This window comes from Oncorhynchus kisutch, linkage group LG5 (assembly GCF_002021735.2).
Source record: "Oncorhynchus kisutch isolate 150728-3 linkage group LG5, Okis_V2, whole genome shotgun sequence".
NCBI lineage: Eukaryota > Metazoa > Chordata > Actinopteri > Salmoniformes > Salmonidae > Oncorhynchus > Oncorhynchus kisutch.
In genome coordinates, this window is record NC_034178.2 from 28,599,927 (window position 1) to 28,620,929 (window position 21,003).

A 21,003-nucleotide genomic window follows, 5' to 3' on the forward strand; every position below is an offset into this window, starting at 1 on the left:
GTATCCAATTCTAAATCAGTCCCTGATAAGAGGGGAATCATTTTTTTTAAAGCAGTGGAACTGGCTTTGAAGTCCATATTTGAACCCTACACAGAGTGTATGGCTGCGTTTACACAGGCAGCCCATTTCAGATAGTTTGATAATTATTAGTATTTCTGATACCAATCTGATCTTTTCACTAATGTGTAAACAGCAAAGAAACACATGGAATCTGATCTTTTGACTTTAGATTTATACTGCCTCCAAATGGCTGCGTTTACACAGGCAGCCCAATTCTGATATTCTTTTTCGGCAAGATCTGATTGGTCAAAATACCAATTAGTGAAATAAACATATGAATTTGACTGCCTGGTGAAGCGCAGCCAAAGTGGATCTGAATCCTGATACAAACTTGATCCTCTTTATGCAACCTCTGTTTAGATGTGCATATCAGTTTATCTTGTAGAACATGACCTGCCGTTGCCATGAAAACCACCCCATCATTTTAAAGGAATAGTGACAGGAAATAAGCATTCCATCTGTGTGCTACTTCAGAGGCTACATCAGTGTGAATGTGCAAATCTGATGGGTCACATGTAAAACTGGATATACCGTAGAAAGAAAATCTGATTTGGGTTCTTATGGTGGCTGTGTAAACAAAACATAAAATATACAATCTTTATATGTACAGTGGTTTCAAAAGGTATTCACACCCCTTTACTTTTACCACATTTTGATGTGTTATAGCCTGAATGTAACATTCATAACATTTAGATTTTTTATAACTGGCATACACACAGTACCCCATGAAGTCAAAATGGAATTATGTTTTTTTTTTTTTTTTACAAATTAATAAAAAATGAAAAGCTGAAATGTCTTGAGTCAATAAGTATTCAACCCCTTTGTTGTGGCAAGCCTAAATAGGTTCAGGAGTAAAAATGTGCTTACACAAGTCAGATAATAAGTTGCATGGAATAACTCTGTGTGCAATAATAGTGTTTGACACGATTTTTGAATGACTACCCCATCTCTGTACTCCACACATACAATTATATGTAAGTTCCTTCAGTCGAACAGTGAATTTCAAACATAGATTCAACATCGACCAGGAAGGATTTCCAATGCCTCACAAAGAAGGGAACCTATTTGTCGATGGGTAAAAAAAAAGCAGACAGTGGATATATCCCTTTGTGCATGGTGTAGTTATTAGTTATAATTTGGATGGTGTATCATTACACCATCCAAATAATACTATTGCGCCGACAGAGATGGTCACCTCTTGTTCTTAGGAACTACAGTGCCTTGCCAAAGTATTCGGCCCCCTTGAACTTTGCGACCTTTTGCCACATTTCAGGCTTCAAACATAAAGATATAAAACTGTATTTTTTTTGTGAATAATCAACAACAAGTGGGACACAATCATGAAGTGGAACGACATTTATTGGATATTTCAAACTTTTTTAACAAATCAAAAACGGAAAAATTGGGCGTGCAACATTATTCAGCCCCTTTACTTTCAGTGCAGCAAACTCTCTCCAGAAGTTCAGTGAGGATCTCTGAATGATCCAATGTTGACCTAAATTACTAATGATGATAAATACAATCCACCTGTGTGTAATCAAGTCTCCGTATAAATGCACCTGCACTGTGATAGTCTCAGAGGTCCGTTAAAAGCGCAGAGAGCATCATGAAGAACAAGGAACACACCAGGCAGGTCCGAGATACAGTTGTGAAGAAGTTTAAAGCCGGATTTGGATACAAAAAGATTTCCCAAGCTTTAAACATCCCAAGGAGCACTGTGCAAGCGATAATATTGAAATGGAAGGAGTATCAGACCACTGCAAATCTACCAAGACCTGGCCGTCCCTCTAAACTTTCAGCTCATACAAGGAGAAGACTGATCAAAGATGCAGCCAAGAGGCCCATGATCACTCTGGATGAACTGCAGAGATCTATAGCTGAGGTGGGAGACTCTGTCCATAGGACAACAATCAGTCGTATATTGCACAAATCTGGCCTTTATGGAAGAGTGGCAAGAAGAAAGCCATTTCTTAAAGATATCCATAAAAAGTGTTGTTTAAAGTTTGCCACAAGCCACCTGGGAGACACACCAAACATGTGGAAGAAGGTGCTCTGGTCAGATGAAACCAAAATTGAACCTTTTGGCAACAATGCAAAACGTTATGTTTGGCGTAAAAGCAACACAGCTCATCAACCTGAACACACCATCCCCACTGTCAAACATGGTGGTGGCAGCATCATGGTTTGGGCCTGCTTTTCTTCAGCAGGGACAGGGAAGATGGTTAAAATTGATGGGAAGATGGATGGAGCCAAATACAGGACCATTCTGGAAGAAAACCTGATGGAGTCTGCAAAAGACCTGAGACTGGGACGGAGATTTGTCTTCCAACAAGACAATGATCCAAAACATAAAGCAAAATCTACAATGGAATGGTTCAAAAATAAACATATCCAGGTGTTAGAATGGCCAAGTCAAAGTCCAGACCTGAATCCAATCGAGAATCTGTGGAAAGAACTGAAAACTGCTGTTCACAAATGCTCTCCATCCAACCTCACTGAGCTCGAGCTGTTTTGCAAGGAGGAATGGGGAAAGATTTCAGTCTCTCGATGTGCAAAACTGATAGAGACATACCCCAAGTGACTTACAGCTGTAATCGCAACTTAAGGGGGCTGAATAATTTTGCACGCCCAATTTTTCAGTTTTTGATTTGTTAAAAAAGTTTGAAATATCCAATAAATGTCGTTCCACTTCATGATTGTGTCCCACTTGTTGTTGATTCTTCACAAAAAAATACAGTTTTATACCTTTATGTTTGAAGCCTGAAATGTGGCAAAAGGTCGCAAAGTTCAAGGGGGCCGAATACTTTCGCAAGGCACTGTATGCAGTATTTTGTTTATTTATGTACAATTGATCACATTGTTACCCCAGGAAATCTTAATTTGATTATAATCACAGCAGTGTAAATCCCCCCCAAGCAGACACCTCGACCGACCTGAAAGAACTTAATTGGACTCTATGTAAACTATGTCAATTTTATCAGCATATCGAATGCGCTAACCGGGCTGGCGACATTCTAGATCATTGCTACTCTAACGTCCGCGTAGCATACAAAGCCCTCCCTCGCCCTTCTTTCAGCAAATCTGACCACATCTCCATTTTGTTGCTTCCAGCCACAAGACAGAAACTAAAACAGAAAACGCCCGTGCTCAGGTCTGTTCAACGTTGGTCTGACCAATCAGATTCCACGCTTCAAGATTGCTTCGATCACGTGGACTGGGATATGTTCCGGATAGCCTCAGACAACAACATTGATGAATACGCTGATTCGGTGAGCGAGTTAATTAGCAAGTGCATCGATGATGTTGTACCCACAGTGACTATTAAAACCTTCCCCAACCAGAAACCGTGGATTGATGGCAGCATTCGCGCAAATCTGAAAGCAAGAACCACTGCTTTTAATCATGGCAGAGGGAGCACCCCCCTATCCACATTGACAGGACAGTAGTAGAGAAAGTCTTAAGTGTTAAGTTCCTCGATGTACACATCACAGACAAACTGAAATGGTCCACCCATACAGTGTGGTGAAGAAGGCATAACAGTGACTCTTCAGGAACTTTTACAGATGCACAATCGAGAGCATTCTGTCGGGCTATATCACCACCTGGTACGGCAACTGCTCTGCCCACAACCATAAGACTCTCCAGAGGGTAGTGAGGTCTGCACAACACATCACCAGTGGCAAACTACCTGCTCTCCAGGACACCGACACCACCCGATGTCACAGGAAGGCCAAAAAGTTCATCAAAGACAACAACCACCCGAGCCACTGCCTGTTCACCCCACTATCATCCAGAAGGCGAGGTCAGTACAGGTGCATCAAAGCTGGGACCGAGAGACTGAAAAACAGCTTCTATCTCAAGGCCATCAGACTGTTAAACAACCATAGAGTGGCTGCTGCCAACATACTGACTCAAATCTCTAGCCACTTTAATAATAAAAAATTGGATGTAATAAATGTATCACTAGTCACTTTAAATAACGCCACTTTATATAATGTTTACCTACCCTACATTACTCATCTCATATGTATATACTGTTCTCTATGCCATCTACTGCATCTTGCCTATGCCGCACGGCCATCGCTTATCCATATATTTATATGTACACATTCTTATTCATTCCTTTCCACTTGTGTGTATAAGGTAGTTATTGTGAAATTGTTAGATTACTTGTTAGATATTAGTGCATGGTCGGAACTAGAAGCACAAGCATTTCGCTACACACATTAACATCTGCTAACCATGTGTATGTGACAATAAAATTTGATTAGATTTATTTGATTACACACAGTCATTACAAAGATATAGGCGTCCTTCCTAACTCAGTTGCCGGAAAGGAAAGAAACCGCTCAGGGATTTTTCCATGACGCAAATGGGGACTACAAAATAGTTTAATGGCTGTGATAGGAGAAAACTGAGGATGGATGAACGACATTGTAGTTACTTCACAATATTACCCTAACTGACAGAGTGAAAAGAAGGAAGCCTGTACAGAATAAAACAATTCTCAAAACATGCATCCTGTTTGCAACAAGGAACTAAAGTAATGCTAGAAAAAAATGTGTCAAAGCAATTAACTTTTTGTCCTGAATACAAAGTGTTATGTTTGGGGCAAATCCAACACAACATATTACTGAGTACCACTCTCCATATTTTCAAGCATGGTGGTGGCTGCATCATGATATGGGTATGCTTGTAATCGTTAAGGACTGGGCAGTTCTTCAGGATATAAAAATATATTAAATGGAGCTAAGCAGAGACAAAATCCTAAAGGAAAACCTGATTCAACCTACTTTTCACCAGACACTGGGAGATTAATTCACCTTCCAGCAGGACAATAACCTAAAACACAAGGCCAAATCTACACTGGATTTTCTTACCAAGAAGACAGTGAATGTTCAAGAGTGGCCACTTTGACTTAAATCTACTTGAAAATCTATGGCAAGACCTGAAAATGGTTGTCTAGCATTGATCAACAACTAATTTGACAGAGCTTAAAGAATTTTGAAAAGAGTAATGGGAAAACATTGTACAATCCAGGTATGGAAAGCTCTTAGAGTCTTACTCAGAAAGACTCACAGCTGTAATCTCTGCCAATGGTGCTTCTGCAAAGTATTGATTTAGGGGTGTGAATACTTACAGTACCCGTTGAAATGGTGGAACACACCTACTCATTCAAGGGTTGTTCTTTATTTTGACTATTTGGTAGAACTACATTGTAGAATAACAGTTAAGACATCAAAACTATGAAATAACACATATGGAAACATGTTGTAGCCAAACAAGTGTTAAAGAAATGAAAAATTATTCAAAGAGATTCTTCAAAGCAGCCACCCTTTGCCTTGTAGCTTTGTTAAAAGTTAATTGGTCGAATTGTACCCCTTTTTCTCCCCAATTTTGTGGTATCCAATTGTTTCAGTAGCTACTATCTTGTCTCATCGCTACAACTCCCGTACGGGCTCGGGAGAGATTGAAGGTTGAAAGTCATGCGTCCTCCGATACACAACCCAACCAAGCCGCACTACTTCTTAACACTGCGCCATCCAACCCGGATGCCAGCCGCACCAATGTGTCGGAGGAAACACCATGCCCCTGGCAACCTTGGTTAGCGCCGCACTGCGCCCGGCCCACCACAGGAGTCGCTAGTGCGTGATGAGACAAGGATTTCCCTACCGGCCAAACCCTCCCTAACCCGGGCGACGCTAGGCCAATTGTGCGTCGTCCCACGGACCTCCCGGTCACGTCTGGTTACAACAGAGCCTGGGCGTGAACCCAGAGACTCTGGTAGTACAGCGCCCTTAACCACTGCGCCACCCGGGAGGCCCAATTTGTGGAATTTCTTTCTTCTTAATGCGTTTGAGCTAATCAGTTGTATTGTGACAAGATATGGATGGTATACAGAAGATAACCCTATTTGGTAAAGACCAAGTCCATATTATGGCAAGAACAGCTCAAATAAGCAAAGAGAAACGACAGTCGATCATTATTTTAAAACATGAAGGTCAATCAATCCGGATAATTTCAACTTTGAAAGTTTCTTCAAGTGCAGTCACAAAACCATCAAGCGCCATGATGAAACTGGCTCTCATGACGACTGCCAGAGGAAAGGAAGACACAGAGTTACCTCTGCTGGCAAGGATAAGTTCATTAGAGTTACCAGCCTCAGAAATTGCAGCCCAAATAAAAGCTTCGCAGAGTTCAAGTAAGAGACACTTGCTTGGGCCAAGAAACACGAGCAATGGACATTAGACCGGTGGAAATCATCAAATCAAATCAAATTTAGTTACCCAGCCTAAAACCCCAAACAGCAAGCAATGCAGGTGTAGAATCACGGTGGCTAGGAAAAACTCCCTAGAAAGGCCAAAACCTAGGAAGAAACCTAGAGAGGAACCAGGCTATGAGGGGTGGCCAGTCCTCTTCTGGCTGTGCCGGGTGGAGATTATAACAGAACATGGCCAAGATGTTCAAATGTTCATAAATGACCAACATGGTCAAATAATAATAATCCCAGTAGTTGTCGAGGCTGCAACAGGAGTAAATGTCAGTTGGCTTTTCATAGCCGATCATTGAGAGTATCTCTACCGCCTGCTGTCCCTAGAGAGTTGAAAACAGCGGGTCTGGGACAGGTAGCACGTCCGGTGAACAGGTCAGGGTTCCAAATCTGTCCTTTGGTCTGATGAGTCCAACTGTGAGATTTTTGGTTCCAACTACCGTGACTTTGTGAGAAGCAGAGTAGGTGAACGGATGATCTCTGCATGTGTGCTTCCCAACGTGTAGCATGGAGGAGGAGGTGTGAAAGTGTAGGGGTGATGCTGTCAGTGATTTATTCAGAATTCAAGGCACACTTAACCAGCATGGCTACCACAGAATTCTGCAGCGATACGCCATGGTTTGCGCTTAGTGGGACTATCATTTGTTTTTCAACTGGACAATGACCCAACACAACACCAAGCTGTGCAAGGGTTATTTGACCAAGAAGGAGAATGATGGAGTGCTGCATCAGATGACCTGGCCTCCACAATCGCCCGAACTCAACCCAATTGAGATGGTTTGGGATGAGTTGGACCGCAGAGTGAAGGAAAAGCAGCCAACAAGTGCTCAGCATATGTGGGAACTCCGTCAAGAATGTTGGAAAATCTGTTCATTTGTTTAACACTTTTTTGGTTACTACATGATTCCATATGTGTTATTTCATAGTTTTGATATCTTCACTATTATTCTACAATGTAGAAAATAATTAAAATAATTAAAAACCCTGGAATGAGTAGGTATGTCCAAACTTTTGACTGGTACTGTATGTAGATTGGATATTTTTGTATTTCATTTTCAAAAAACTTTTTAAAATTTTTATCTAAAAACATGTTTACACTTTGTCATTATGGGTTATTGTGTGTAAACAAAATGTAATCAATTTTGAATTCAGGCTGTAACACAACAAAATGTGGAATAAGTCAAGGGGTATGAATACTTTCTGAAGGCACTGTCTGTACCCTACAGAGCCTAACCTTATAGAAATTGGTAGCTTGATTGGGAATACTTTTCCTGACCTTACAAGGCATTTGGGGAAGCCAGAGAAGAGTGGGGAGGAGGAAGTGTATTTGAACCTACCAAGCAGGGACATCTATAGAGCTGACCTGCAGCTCATGCACAGATACATCTCTGACGTACAGTCATGGTTAAATTATGCTCCATGTAGGGGGCCTTTTCTTTCTTGCACCTGATGTATTATGCATAAGAAGAATCCTTCTTTACGAGCTGAGAGGGCCACATCTTCCATGGTGAGAACACGGACAATATAGTAATTGCTTCATGAAGTAAGAGATAACCTCATATTAAAGTAACCCATATAGATTGGTGCTGAATTATTAATTCCAAGTATAAAACAGAGACCGTGGAGATGAGTGAACTAGGAATGCAACAATGACACAGCAAAGTCAGCAGAAATACATTGTCGATGGTGTGTTTTCAAATGGGTCCTTTGATGAAAGGAATCGTGGAGTGAACATCTAATAACATTTTATTTGTCACATACGCCAAATACAACAAGGGTAGATCTTACCGTGATATGCTAACTTACGAGTCTTTAACCAATAACCTTTGAAAAGAGAAAGTACAAAAAATTTGCTAAATAAACTAAAGGAAAAGTAGTAACACGGTAAAATAACAATAACGAGGCTATATAAAAGGGGTACCGGTACCGATTCGATGTGCAGGGGTACGGGTTAGTCAAGGTAATTAAGGTAATATTTACATGTAGGTAGGGGTTTTTAAAGGCTTTGGTTTTTCCATTTATGGTTTGAGGTTGGACTTTAGCACGTATAGCTCGTTAGTACGTAGGGTGCACCGATTGGTGTCTTCTCGTTAGTCCACTTGTGTTACACCTGTGCTGGTTACCATTTCATTTGTGGGAAGCTGTGTCATCTGTGCTGGCCCAGGTGCTCCAGTTATCTTGATAGATGCGGAAGGTCAACACTTTTAGTTGGTGCTCCTGATTTTGTTTTCTTGACAAACAAGCCTTTATCTGAGTTCCCTGATTTTGTTTTGCTCCACCTTTTTGGTTGGCTTCCTGTCTTTAAGTTTGGTGTGGGTTTATCTTTTGTTTGCCTATTCTTGGGCAAATTTCGTGGGCACTCATGGTGGGTGTTTTTTAGGTTCCAGTAGTTGTTGCTAGTCAACTTTCAGTGGATACCCCCATGAGTGTCTTTTCAGAACCCCACCTAAAACCCCACCCGTTTCATTTTGGTTGTGACTCTTTGTTAGTTCCCCCTTCAGTTTGAGCGACTTGCTCACATAACGGTAAAATGACTGGGCATAGATAATAAACAGAGAGTAGCAGAAGTGTGTGTGTGTGTGTGTGTGTGTGTGTGTGTGTGTGTGTGTGTGTGTGTGTGTGTGTGTGTGTGTGTGTGTGTGTGTGTGTGTGTGTGTGTGTGTGTGTGTGTGTGTGTGTGCGTGCGTGCGTGCGTGCGTGCGTGCGTGCGTGTGTGTTTGTGTGGTATCAATATGCATGTGTGTTTTGTGTGTGATGGAGTGTCAGTGTAGAGTTAATCAAGACTGTGCAAGAGAGTCAGGGCAAAAAATTATAATAAAACAATTAAAAGGAAATAGTCCTGGCAGCCATTTGATTAACTGTTCAGCAGTGGGGTAGAATCTGTTAAGGAGTATTTTGGTCCCAGATTTGGCACTCTGGTACAGCTTGCCATGTGGTAGCAGAGAGAACAGTTTATAACTTTGGAGGCTGGAGTCATTGACAATTTTTAGGGCCTTCCTCTGACACCGCCTGGTATAGAGGTCCTGGAAGCTCGGCCCCAGTGATGCACTGGGCTGTACGCACTACACAATGTAGTGCCTTGCAGTTGCCATACCAAGTGGTGATGCAACCAGTCAGGATGCTTTCGATGGTGCAGCTGTATAACCTTTGGAGGATCTGAGGTCCCATGTCAAATTTTGCAGCCCATCAGCAAATCCAGAATCTTCTTGCAGAGGGAGGTGTTCATTCTTTTTGCTGGGAGAGCTGCTGCCGTGTTGTCAGAGAGAATATTGCTGCACCGCTTCCTCGCTTCCAGATTTGGCCTGCAGTAACTTTGAAGAGCCGTTTCTAATCTGTGTCCACTGACAGATATTATTTATTGTGCCTCTAGTCCTGCATCTGAGAGTTTCTGGATCATGGTGGTTCAGAGGCAGTGATAAGTGTAAATCTGCGACATGCCAGCTTTTTCGCAGATCTTTGTCAAAATTGTTGCGAGCATGTTCATGACAATCTGCTTTTTTGTGTACTTGAAACATATTAGACAAAATACCATTAGCTAATAGTTAGGCCTACATAGCTACCGGTTATATTGTTAGGGTACATTATAATGATTTAGCTAGCTATCTTACAGTTATATACCATATATATCTGTTCACTGGTGGGCAGCTTTGTTGGGCCCCACTTTAATCAACTTTTTAATTACGCTGACAAACACATTACTCTTTGTGAATTCAGTATCTTTCTGTATACTCCATGCCAAACTGAGATAGGGGTCGTTGATATGTCGGTTCCAACTAGCTCTGAGTCCAGCATAGCTGCTAAATCCTATATTCTTCACCATTCATGTTTCTCACTGAACCATAAAAGTCCCGTAGAATGTCTTTCAGCTCTGTATTTGTTGTGTTCCCAAACTCACAATGTATCCCTATTTTTTTCACACAAGTCAGTGAAGCAGGTCGGTGCCCACTTTGTTTATTTCACAATGTTCTTTTCGTTTCACTTTCTCTCAAGTTAATCTAAACGTTTCTTTCCTACATCGGCATGACAAACTATTGTTGATGTAGCCATTTTATCGAGGTAAAAAGGCACAAAGATATCAAGGTGAAAACGCTAAACATCATAGTCATGGTATACAGTCTAACATACACAAGGCTAAATGCTGTATTAGCCAATCAGCATCCTGTATCCAAACTACCTGGTTTATAATACAGTTTTTAATGTCCCGTTGATAGAATAGTCTCGAACGGAGCTCATCCAGTTTATTCTCCAGTGAGAATTTGATTAAATACTTCCTTATGGCACAGGCCATAAGAAAGACAACAAAATTATGTTTGACTCCAGATTTAAAGACATGTGTATGGCACATATTATGCTATTTACAGAATTAGCCATTTTATATATTTAGAATAATCATTTACGACAGGTGAATACACCCTTTAATGTATGTACACATTTACCACAGGTGAATATAGAATTTATGTACACATTTGTCTTTTTAGATTAAATATAAAATCTATTTGTGTCTATTTAATATGCTTTACCTTTCTTCTTAGTGTGAAAGTCTTTAGTTATTTGAACATCATTGTCAGGGCTAGAGAGGGAGTAAATGATGAAAAGTTTCATTGTTCTTTTCAGATCAGCCTTAATTATGTCCGTAAAGATTTTCAATTTAGGACCTGAGTTGAAAATAGATTGAAAACGGGCCTCCATCTTGACATTAGTGAGCGATCCAAAAATCTCATCTACAACATTAAAAACATTTTGTTTCCAATCAATAAGGGGTCATTCACATTCCAACAAAAGTCCAGTCAACAATTGGCGATTGAGTGCTTTCCAGCCAACACTAACTACTGATGCAAACACAGGTGAGGATCTTCGCCTGTGATGTGATTATGTTTAAGCCATAGGCACACCCCTGGGTCAAAGTTAATTTCCAAAGTATCAATTGCTCAAATTGAATACTCAAAGTTTCTTGAAGAAGGAGAGTTAGCTGCATGTGACTGATAGGCAATCAATAACGGTCTAGTAGAGCTCGGTGACACTCATCATTGGAAGATAAACAGAACAACTGAATGTCCGAGTTGAAGGAAATGATCTGGTATGTGATCAAGAGGAGAATTTGAGAACACCCAAGAGATTCAAACTGTGAAATAACATAATAATAATAGCTGCATGTATTCATTTGATCAACTTGTTCACTAGAAAGTGCAGTCAGCATTTTACCTCAGAGAAACGACTCCGCTTCACCCCTCAAACCTCCAACTGAGCAGCCATGTCCGCTAGTCGAATCGTTCGGCCTCTCCAGCCTTCTCTGGCCAAGGTCACTGATTCGGGAGTCAAACCTCACACCAGGCCATGTGGGCAGCAGGGAGGGGGGAGGTGAGGGTGGTTATGGGATGTATTACAGGAGTTAGGTGAGGGATGAGGCAGGTAACTATGCACAACAATGCACAGGCCATAAGCAGGTTGACTGCTGATACTGATCGTATACCCTCAGCCAATGGCCCTTGGGAGAAGGTGAAAGCAAAGGGTGGGAAATATGGGAAATATGATGGGCTGGATGCCCATTCTATACCATCAGGCTCTTTAGGATCTCTTTGAGATCAATGGAGAGGATGCATAGTGCAACAATACTAATAGTATGGGATAATGCTCAATGTGCCAGCTAGATAGAAGCTGCTTCTACTTCTCCTGCAGTGTTGCCCTGCTGTGCTCATCCAGACAACTGGGCAAATGGCTCCCCACACTTGTGATCAATACGTTTAACTTAAAGCACTTAGGATTGTCATCAGTTAATATCACCCAGCACCCACATCAGCAGGAAGGATAGAGGAGCAGGGTTGCAGGCAACACTAACGAGGACTGGCATGAGGTCCGGACCTCCAGGCAATTGATAGCACTTTTAGCACAGTGCTCCTCTCTGCAATCATATTCATTGATCCCTGATTGATAAGTGCCAACATGTATCCATAGGTTATGTGGAGCTATGATTCACAGAAGAGAGAAACCCTGATAAATAAATCTAAGGGAGGCAAGTAGCGTCTATTGAGGGTATTTTATCATTGAACTAAACTGACAAGTATTTGCGAACACGCAAAATGATTTAACACTTAAAATAATCTACACATTGGACCTGCAGTTTGAAAATGCTCTTTACTTCCATTCACATTTAATAATATAAATAAGTGTATACTGTATGCTTGTGTTATTGAATGAATCTAATGTAAATTACGCTCTCCTTTCAATTTCCCTGCTCAATTTTCATCAATAGTTAGCTAAAAAAAAATGTAATGAGGCAAGTCAGTTAAGAACACATTTTTATTTACAATGACGGCCTACCGGGGAACAGTGGGTTAATTGCCTTGTTCAGAATGATAGGTTTTTACCTTGTCAGCTCGGGGATTTGATCCTGCAACCTTTTGGTTACTGGTCTAACGCTCTAACCACTAGGCTACTTGCCAACCCAACATGATGACAAATAACAAACAAAAAAATGAATGGAAAAAATAACCACATATCCTGTGAGTTTATTCATGATATTTGTTCATGGGGAAATTAGCATTGCAGTGTGGCAGTCACTTGTCTTTCAGCACAGAAATTATAGACCTTGTGTTCCCCAAATTGACTCTGCATTTGTTTTCCGCAGTATACAAAACACTGACAGAGGTTGAGGTTGAGAAAGTCAAGCCACAACAGAAATAAAGGAAATTCAGCATTGAACCTAAGAACCATGAAAACAGCATCACTTAGAAAAATTGACTTTCAGTTCATACAACATCGTAGATCAAATAAATGTATCTATTAACTTGTCAGTCATACTTAGTGATAATAGCGCAGACAATTGATGCACATGCATCATAAAATAATAGTCATCATGGAAAATCCATCTCAAGTTACATTTAATGAAACTATCCAAGGAAACATGCTGCTCTTTGTTGGTCATTAATGTCTGTTAACTCATATGTAAAATGTTGCATAATTTGGTCAGCTGCATGACAAACTTCTGAGTTCATACTTGTTAGAAATGTATGATATTTAAATCGATAGATTCTGTAGTTACACAGGCTTAACTGAAATGAGGTTAAAGGTGTTTAGAGCACTATTTAATATACAGTATGATCTCAAACAAGACCCATTCAGATAGGACTACTACAGTTGAAGTCGGAAGTTTACATACACATAGGTTGGAGTCATTAAAACTTGTTTTTCAACCACATTTCTTGTTAACAAACTATAGTTTTGGCAAGTCGTTTAGGACATCTACTTTGTGCATGACACAAGTCATTTTTCCAACAATTGTTTCCAGACAGATTATTTCACATAATTCACTGTATCACAATTCCAGTGCGTAAGAAGTTTACATACACTAAGTTGGCTGTGCCTTTAAACAGCTTTAAACAGCATAAGGGCTCCCTTATGGGGACAAACCGAAGAACCCTATATGGTTCTACTTTAAGTTTTTTTTCTAAGAGTGTACATGCGCACTAAAGCACCAGTATGTGAACAATTCTAATCCAATGGCAAGCCACAGGATTATACTGTATAAATATAATTTCCCTTTGAAAGATTCTGCTTCTTCACATCACACACAGTAAAGTGTATTCTAACTCATCTAATCCTGTAAAGTGATGATCAGTTGCACTAGCCCCAGCACGTCCTCACACTCATTACTCACTCACAGACACTGCTGAAGGCAAAAAAAGCTTTTTGGAGAAGTACAGAAAGAGAGAGAGAGGCAGCCCAATTACCTGTAATCGCCACAGCAATTTACAGCCAGTCACTTATGAACTAATGGCAGAACCAACCTGGCCATTTGGGCTGCGGGGGAGCAGAGATCAAACAAACTCACTCCACACAGGACCCAGGCTGGACATCAATATCAGGGATGCTGAGCTAGTAGGCCTATCCTAAATGTTCAAGTTGAATTAACATCACAAATGTAATGTAATTCCCTGACCGTCTTGTTGACAGGAATAGTCTGTATTTCTGACAGACAGGAAACAAACTTATCTGCCCACTGAGGCACGAATCCTCTGGTTTAGCTTCACTGACCTCTTTTTCGAACCAGAAAAGTAAGATGTGAAACCAGAAATCTAAATGTGCTTAACCTTATTTCCTGTTTGAGCTGATCTCTCTTTTCAACCCACGGAATAGGGAGGCTAAATCACAACACTGAACAGAGTCACCGGGCGTGGGCCCAGACCACAGCATCCATCAAAACATGTAGACAATAGAAGCACAGCATGAATAAATGATGACTAAATTGTACGCTCAAGCTGCTCATGAACCATTTAAGACTAAGGAGAACTCGTACAATACAGTACAGCCACTAAATGCTGAATATACGACTGCCTGTCTGCTCTCCAACTCTGGTCTGACCAATCGGAATGCTTGCTTCAAGAGTGTTTTGATCATGTGGACTGTAATGTATACAGTTCATCAGGAAGTGAAGAGGGGATGTTGTTCCCACCACGTCGATTAAAACCTATCCAAACCAAAAACCGTGGATAGATTGCAGCATTCGTGCCATCTAAAACTGAAAGCGCAAACCACAGCATTTAACCATGGCATGTGGCAGGGACTCCAGACAATCACGGATTTTAAAGGGAAAACCAGCCACGTTGCGGACACCCCAACTTATTGCTACAGGACAAGCTAAATACCTTCTTCGCCCGCTTTTAGGAAAACACAGTGCTGCCGACACGGGCCACCGCTGTTCCCGAGGACGGTTTGCTCTCATTCTCCATGGCCGACATGAGTAAGACATTTAAGCGTGTTAACACTTGCAAGGCTGCCGGCCCAATCACCATCACACTACACACTGCCCTACCCCATCTGCACAAGAGGATGTAAGAATGCTGTTCATTGACTACAGCTCAGCCTTCAACACCATAGTGTTGAAGGCCGTCCCCAGGTGGTGAAGGTAGACAACACCACCTCCACTAAGCTGATCCTCACACAGGGGCCACTCAAGTTTGCGTGCTCAGCTCCCTCCTGTACTTTCTGTTCACCCATGACTGCGTGGCCACGCACGTCTCCAACTCAATCATCAAGTTTGCAGACGACACAACATTGGTAGGCCTGATTACCAACAAAGATGAGACAGCCTACAGGGAGGAGGTGAGGGCCCTGGCGGAGTGGTGTCAGGAAAATGATCTCTCCCTCAACATCAACAAAATGAAGGAGCTGATCATGGACTTCAGGAGAAAGCAGATGGAGCACACCCCCATCTACATCGTTGGGGCTGCAGTGGAGATGGTGAAAAGTTTCAAGTTCCCCGGCATACACATCACTGACAATCTGAAATGGTCCACCCACACAGACAGTTTGGTGAAGAAGGCACAACACTGCCTCTTCAACCTCCAGAGGCTGAAGAAATTTGTCTTGGCCCCTAAGATCCTCACAAACTTTTACAGATGCACCATTGAGAGCATCCTGTCGGGCTGTATCACCGCCTAGTACGGCAACTGCAACATCCGCAACTGCAGGGCTTTCCAGGGTGGTCCCCGACGCATCAGTGCACACTGCCTGCCCTCCAGGACAGCTACAGCACCCCAGCGTCACAGGAAGGCCAATAAGATAATCAAGGACACCCGAGCTATGGCCTGTGCACCCCACTACCATCCAGAAGGCAAGGTCAGTACAAGTGCATCATAGCTGGGACAGACAGACAGAAAAACAGCTTCTATCTCAAGGCCATCAGACTGTTAAGTAGTCACCACTAGCCGGCCTCTGCCCAGTACCCTGCCCTGAACTTTAGTCTCTGTCACTAGCCGGCTACCATCCAGTTACTCAACCCTGCACCTTAGAATGCTGGTGCCTATGTAAATAGTCATGGAACACTGGTCACTTTCATAATGTTTACATACTGTTTTACTCACTTCGTATGTACATCATTTATTCTAGTCCAGGCCTATCCTATTTAGCTATTTCTGTACATATATTACTCTATCATATGTATTCATCAGATAAAATAAATATTCTATCCATATACTGTCCATAATGTCATCCCAACATACAGTACCAGTCAACTGTTTGGACACACCTACTCATTCCAGGGTTTTTCTTAATTTGTACTATTTTCTACATTGTAGAATAATAGTGAAGACATCACAACTTTGAAATAACACATATGGAATCATGTAGTCACCAAAAAAATGTTAAACATATCAAAATATATTATTCAAAGTCGCCACCCTTGCCTTGATGACAGCTTTGCACACTCTTGGCATTCTCTCAACCAGCTTCATGAGGTAGTCACCTGGAATGCATTTAAATGAACAGGTGTGCCTTATTAAAAGTTCATTTGTGGAGCTTCTTTCATCCTATTATACTCCAGACTCCGACATTGCTCCTCCTAATATTTCTATATTTCTTAATTCCTTTCTTTTACACTTTAGAGTTGTTTGTAATGTTGTTTACTGTTAGATATTACTGCACTGTTGGAGCTAGGAACACAAGCATTTCGCTACACCCGCATCTGCGAAATTTTATTTTATTTTCTGTATATTGTACTGTCAATAGTCCAAGCAGTGATATAATATCTGGGATCGAGCCTAAAGTCCTCATAACACAAGGTAAACATTTCCAAATGGAAAAACAAAGGGAGGACAGAGAGAAGGGGAGAGATGTTTGGACTAGGTGAAAGAGGTAAATGAAAAAGAGATAGTGGAGATCGTTTTTTTCCACCTCTATCTTGTTAAAGCATATAAAGCAGGCATAGAAATATTGGTTATCTGAGATATTTATCCCGCAAGCTTTCTGAGCAATGCGAGTAAGTCTCAGAAGACCTGTGCTTAATTGGTTTATGGTATTCTGAAGACATTGCCTCATATCTCTCCAGCTGTAAACCTGCTGAGTTTGAAAATCACACTTGGTTGTACCCAGTAAATAAGCCCACATCACAGAGACAGGCTAGAGAAAACTCCACAGACTTCAAAGACAAGTCTCTCTGAGCATACTTGCACAGTAGGTCTACTGCCACTGTTCAATAGTTTTACCTGTGCAACAAAACAAAACAATAGAAGACTGTTGTCATGACTGTCCTGTGAGGATCCGGATTGGGTCAGATCACCAGACCCTCTGTCACCCACAGAGGGGAGGAGGAGGGAGCTGGAGGGGCGTTTATTGCTCACCCTGTCGTAAATTAAAGGAGAGGAGACCCAAAGAACAACCCTCTCCAAATGAACACAGGAATGTTCCTTTGTCGCCAAAGACTTTTCCCAGCTGAAAAGAACAGGTTCTAAAGTGAATACTGTAAAAAATATTCCTAACAGAGAACGTGGGGAATGGTCAGAGGCGAGCTAAAGAATAATAATGTCATATTGGTTGCCATTTTGTGATGTCATTAAAAGTGTTATAAAGGAAATACTGTATCTTGAAAAGTATATACACTACATGTACAAAGTCTTAATCCTTTATGAAATATGAACAATTGTGAGTGTGTTTTTGTTAAGATAGGAATGGGATTTTAGCAGTCACAAGAGATCATTGTCTCCTATATACTTAGCACAGTAAGTTGCCACGCCCTGAGTGAGGTCAGAGAGCCCGTCAGCCTGATGGAACTGTTATTTTCTACCAGAGTGCATGAAAATGATAATTTCTACCAGAGAGGCGTAGAGTTGCAGCCCACATCTAAAGTGGTTTGAGACAATAACGTCACCTCCCAGACCATCACTGGTACGGCTGATTAGCTGTCCTAAGTAAAATCTCTTCAAAAGTTAGTGAGAGTTAGTGAAAAAGTTAGTGAGACCATTCTACTATTCTACTACTGGAACCATTGACACGGCTGGCTAGCCTATCTTCAATGAAGCTTCAGGAGCGAATGAGAGGAGAACAATAGAGAAACCTTTTTGGACAATCAGAGCCTTACAAGCGTGCCGCTGAAAGGCCCAACACCCTTCCTAAGGAGGGCTGGTTCCGATAGAGATCCACGGCGAGCGAAGGCATTTAAACGTAAATACATTAATGATTTCTTACTCCTAACCGGCGGCGGTTCGTGTGCAGTGTATGATTACTAAAATGTATCAACGATAAGTGTATCTTTCTCTCTCTCTCTCTCTCTCTCTCTCTCCCTCCCTGTCCATCTCCTTTGTAACAAGCCACAATAGGTTGTGTCAGTCCGCTAGGGACCTTTTCTCATAAGTGTGTATGTTTATCCTGTGTTATCATTTAGTTAGCTAGTAAATAAATAATTAAACCAATTTTGTATAGTGCTGAATCATAAGTAAGGCTGGGGTTTTTGCAGATGCAGGAGGTTACGGTGGCTCAGAAGGATGATATAATACAAGGTCATGATTAATACATTGACTGTTTGGATGTGATAGATAAAGAACTTTAGAGTTTAATTCGGGAGATGGTAACTATTTAAACAACCGCTCTCATGGTGCCCCAAATCCTAATGAGTTAATTGTTACATGATTAATTGAATTGGGTAACAAATAAACATAGTTAATTAGATAAATAACAGTCATCAGATTAATGAAAGTAAAGTCACAACACTGTATAAAGTCAACCAAACCCGACCAAGATACCAAATGTTATCTTGGACAGGTTTGGTTGACTTTACAGTCTTCTATAGTTTTTCAATGATTTTGTTTTGTTGCAACAGGTATAGTGCTAAACTACTGAACAGTGGCATAAGATGCTCTTTAACTCTCAAACTCAAGTTTGGACCTCGAAGCCAGTTCCACTATAATTTTTCATTGTTGCCCTCTAATCAGGGACTGATATAGACCTGGGACACTAGGTGGGTACAATTAATTATCCTCTAGAATAGAAAAGCAGCAAGCTCCGGACCTCGTAGGGTAAGAGTTGAATACCCCTACTCCATAAGATGCTCTTCAAGAAAAAAGGAGCAATATAGAGGACATATAGCGTACAATACAAAAGCCATTAACTATAAACAGATGAGTGTGCCTTACTTGACCATTACTACAACATTAACGTGGATCATGATACCTTCAGTCACAAGTCAGACTCTCAAAGACAGATAAAAATATTTGCATTCTCTCCATTTGTAAGAGCAGAGAAATGGATGACTGGGTGCTGACACTTGGTGAATGTATGGCCAAGCAGTGTAGATGAAGTCCTTGTCAGCAACATTCATCTCTCTGCCACAATGTTAGGGCCCAACCACTGATTGATCAATCCAGCTCCCTCGAGGAATCATGCACACATAGAAGTGAATGGCTTCCAAAGATATTAAATCCAGGGGCACACACAGTATCCGAAGCCTACTCAAAATAAATGGTGTCTCAGAATGGCTTTCCATTCTCTTGACAGTCGTTGTAAATGCAGGAGTGGAGGAGCACAACATTATTAAACTTTGGCTTTGAGAGCATCGTATGCCTCGCAATAAACTGTGTTGGTGAGTAGAGGCGTTTCTGATTGCCAAGCTCCTTTTTATTGGTAGAATCAATAACTACTGTGTAAACTTGGGCACTCCAGACATACACTGCTGTGCGTTATTGTTTTAACGTCAAGAGCTATTCTGCAGTACATGCACATTCTACCAGTGTTGGCTTTGATTCTGTATTGCAGCATTGCGCAGACACTTGCTAGTAGGTACTCTTGTTGGCATTCTAGTTCCATTCATCAAAGCGTATTACCTGTAAAAAAGGCTATTAACCATTTATAAATCCTCCTTTGGAACATTACAACTACCATATAAAACAGAGACTCTGTCTCTCAAACTACCCCAGACAGCAATGGCGTCCGCTCTCCTTCTCATCCTTGTCATCTGCACAGTGGTGACAACCCTCCAACAGGCCCGACAAAAAGCACTTGAGAGATCATAGCCTATAGCGCAGCAGCATCTATATTCTCTCCTCTCACATGCCACACGTACTTGATATCCGTCAGAGAACCGCCATGTCCCCTCTAAACGGGTTGCCGTCTCCTCTCGCAAAGTGTAAGCCGTGTTTTTTCATCCTAAACAGATGAGACACCCAGAGCTGTGGAGCAACAAAGGGGATATGGTCCTTGTTCGCTGCGTGAGAGTGGCACACAGTTACAGTTCTATCTCCAGTCGGCAACAATGAGGAAATCATGATTTAAATACGAATGGTTATCGTAGGCCGCCTCACACATATCAGTTTAAAAATTAACTTATGACCAAAGGTGGAAAATAACCTACAGTATATTATGTGCAGTAATTTCCATTATCATACTAAATAGTGGATTGCCTTAGAGAACAATGGATTGTGGTCTTCACCAACCAACCTGTAGGACGAGTTGGTAAATATACCACCAGGTCAAGGTGAATATGACCTGACAATTGTCTAACTCACAATGAATGTGCCTTTCCCTCATAATGGTGACTACCCTATTCCATACAAATTTGAGCAACTGCGACATTCAAACGAGGCTGCAATGTAGCGACTGTATTGAGATCAAAATCTGGGGTGTGAACTACGTTTCTAGTCAAGCATTGATTGACATGGTAATGGATCAATAGTATTGGAGAAAAGTTGAAAAAACTGACCCCTCCGACGCTGTACGTTAAATTGTGATGTGTCATGATGTAATGTACAGCACGCATAAAGCATTAATTCTGTCTTACAGCCTCTCTCCACCAGGTGTAGAGCTTCGCTCACCGTTTAAAAACAAGAAAGGGACAGGGACAGGGACAGGGTAAGCGGGAATACCTAGTCATTTTTTGCGTCATCACCGCAAGCCATCATGACTCTCAA

The 21,003-nt window shown here is 41.4% G+C and overlaps 1 protein-coding gene across 2 annotated transcripts in view; it reads right to left on the minus strand.

Annotated features, from left to right (window-relative positions):
* LOC109890152 (chemokine-like protein TAFA-2) overlaps positions 1–21,003 on the minus strand; it is a 178,664-nt gene that overhangs the window by 25,438 nt on the left and 132,223 nt on the right. The gene's annotated exons all lie outside the window — the stretch shown is intronic.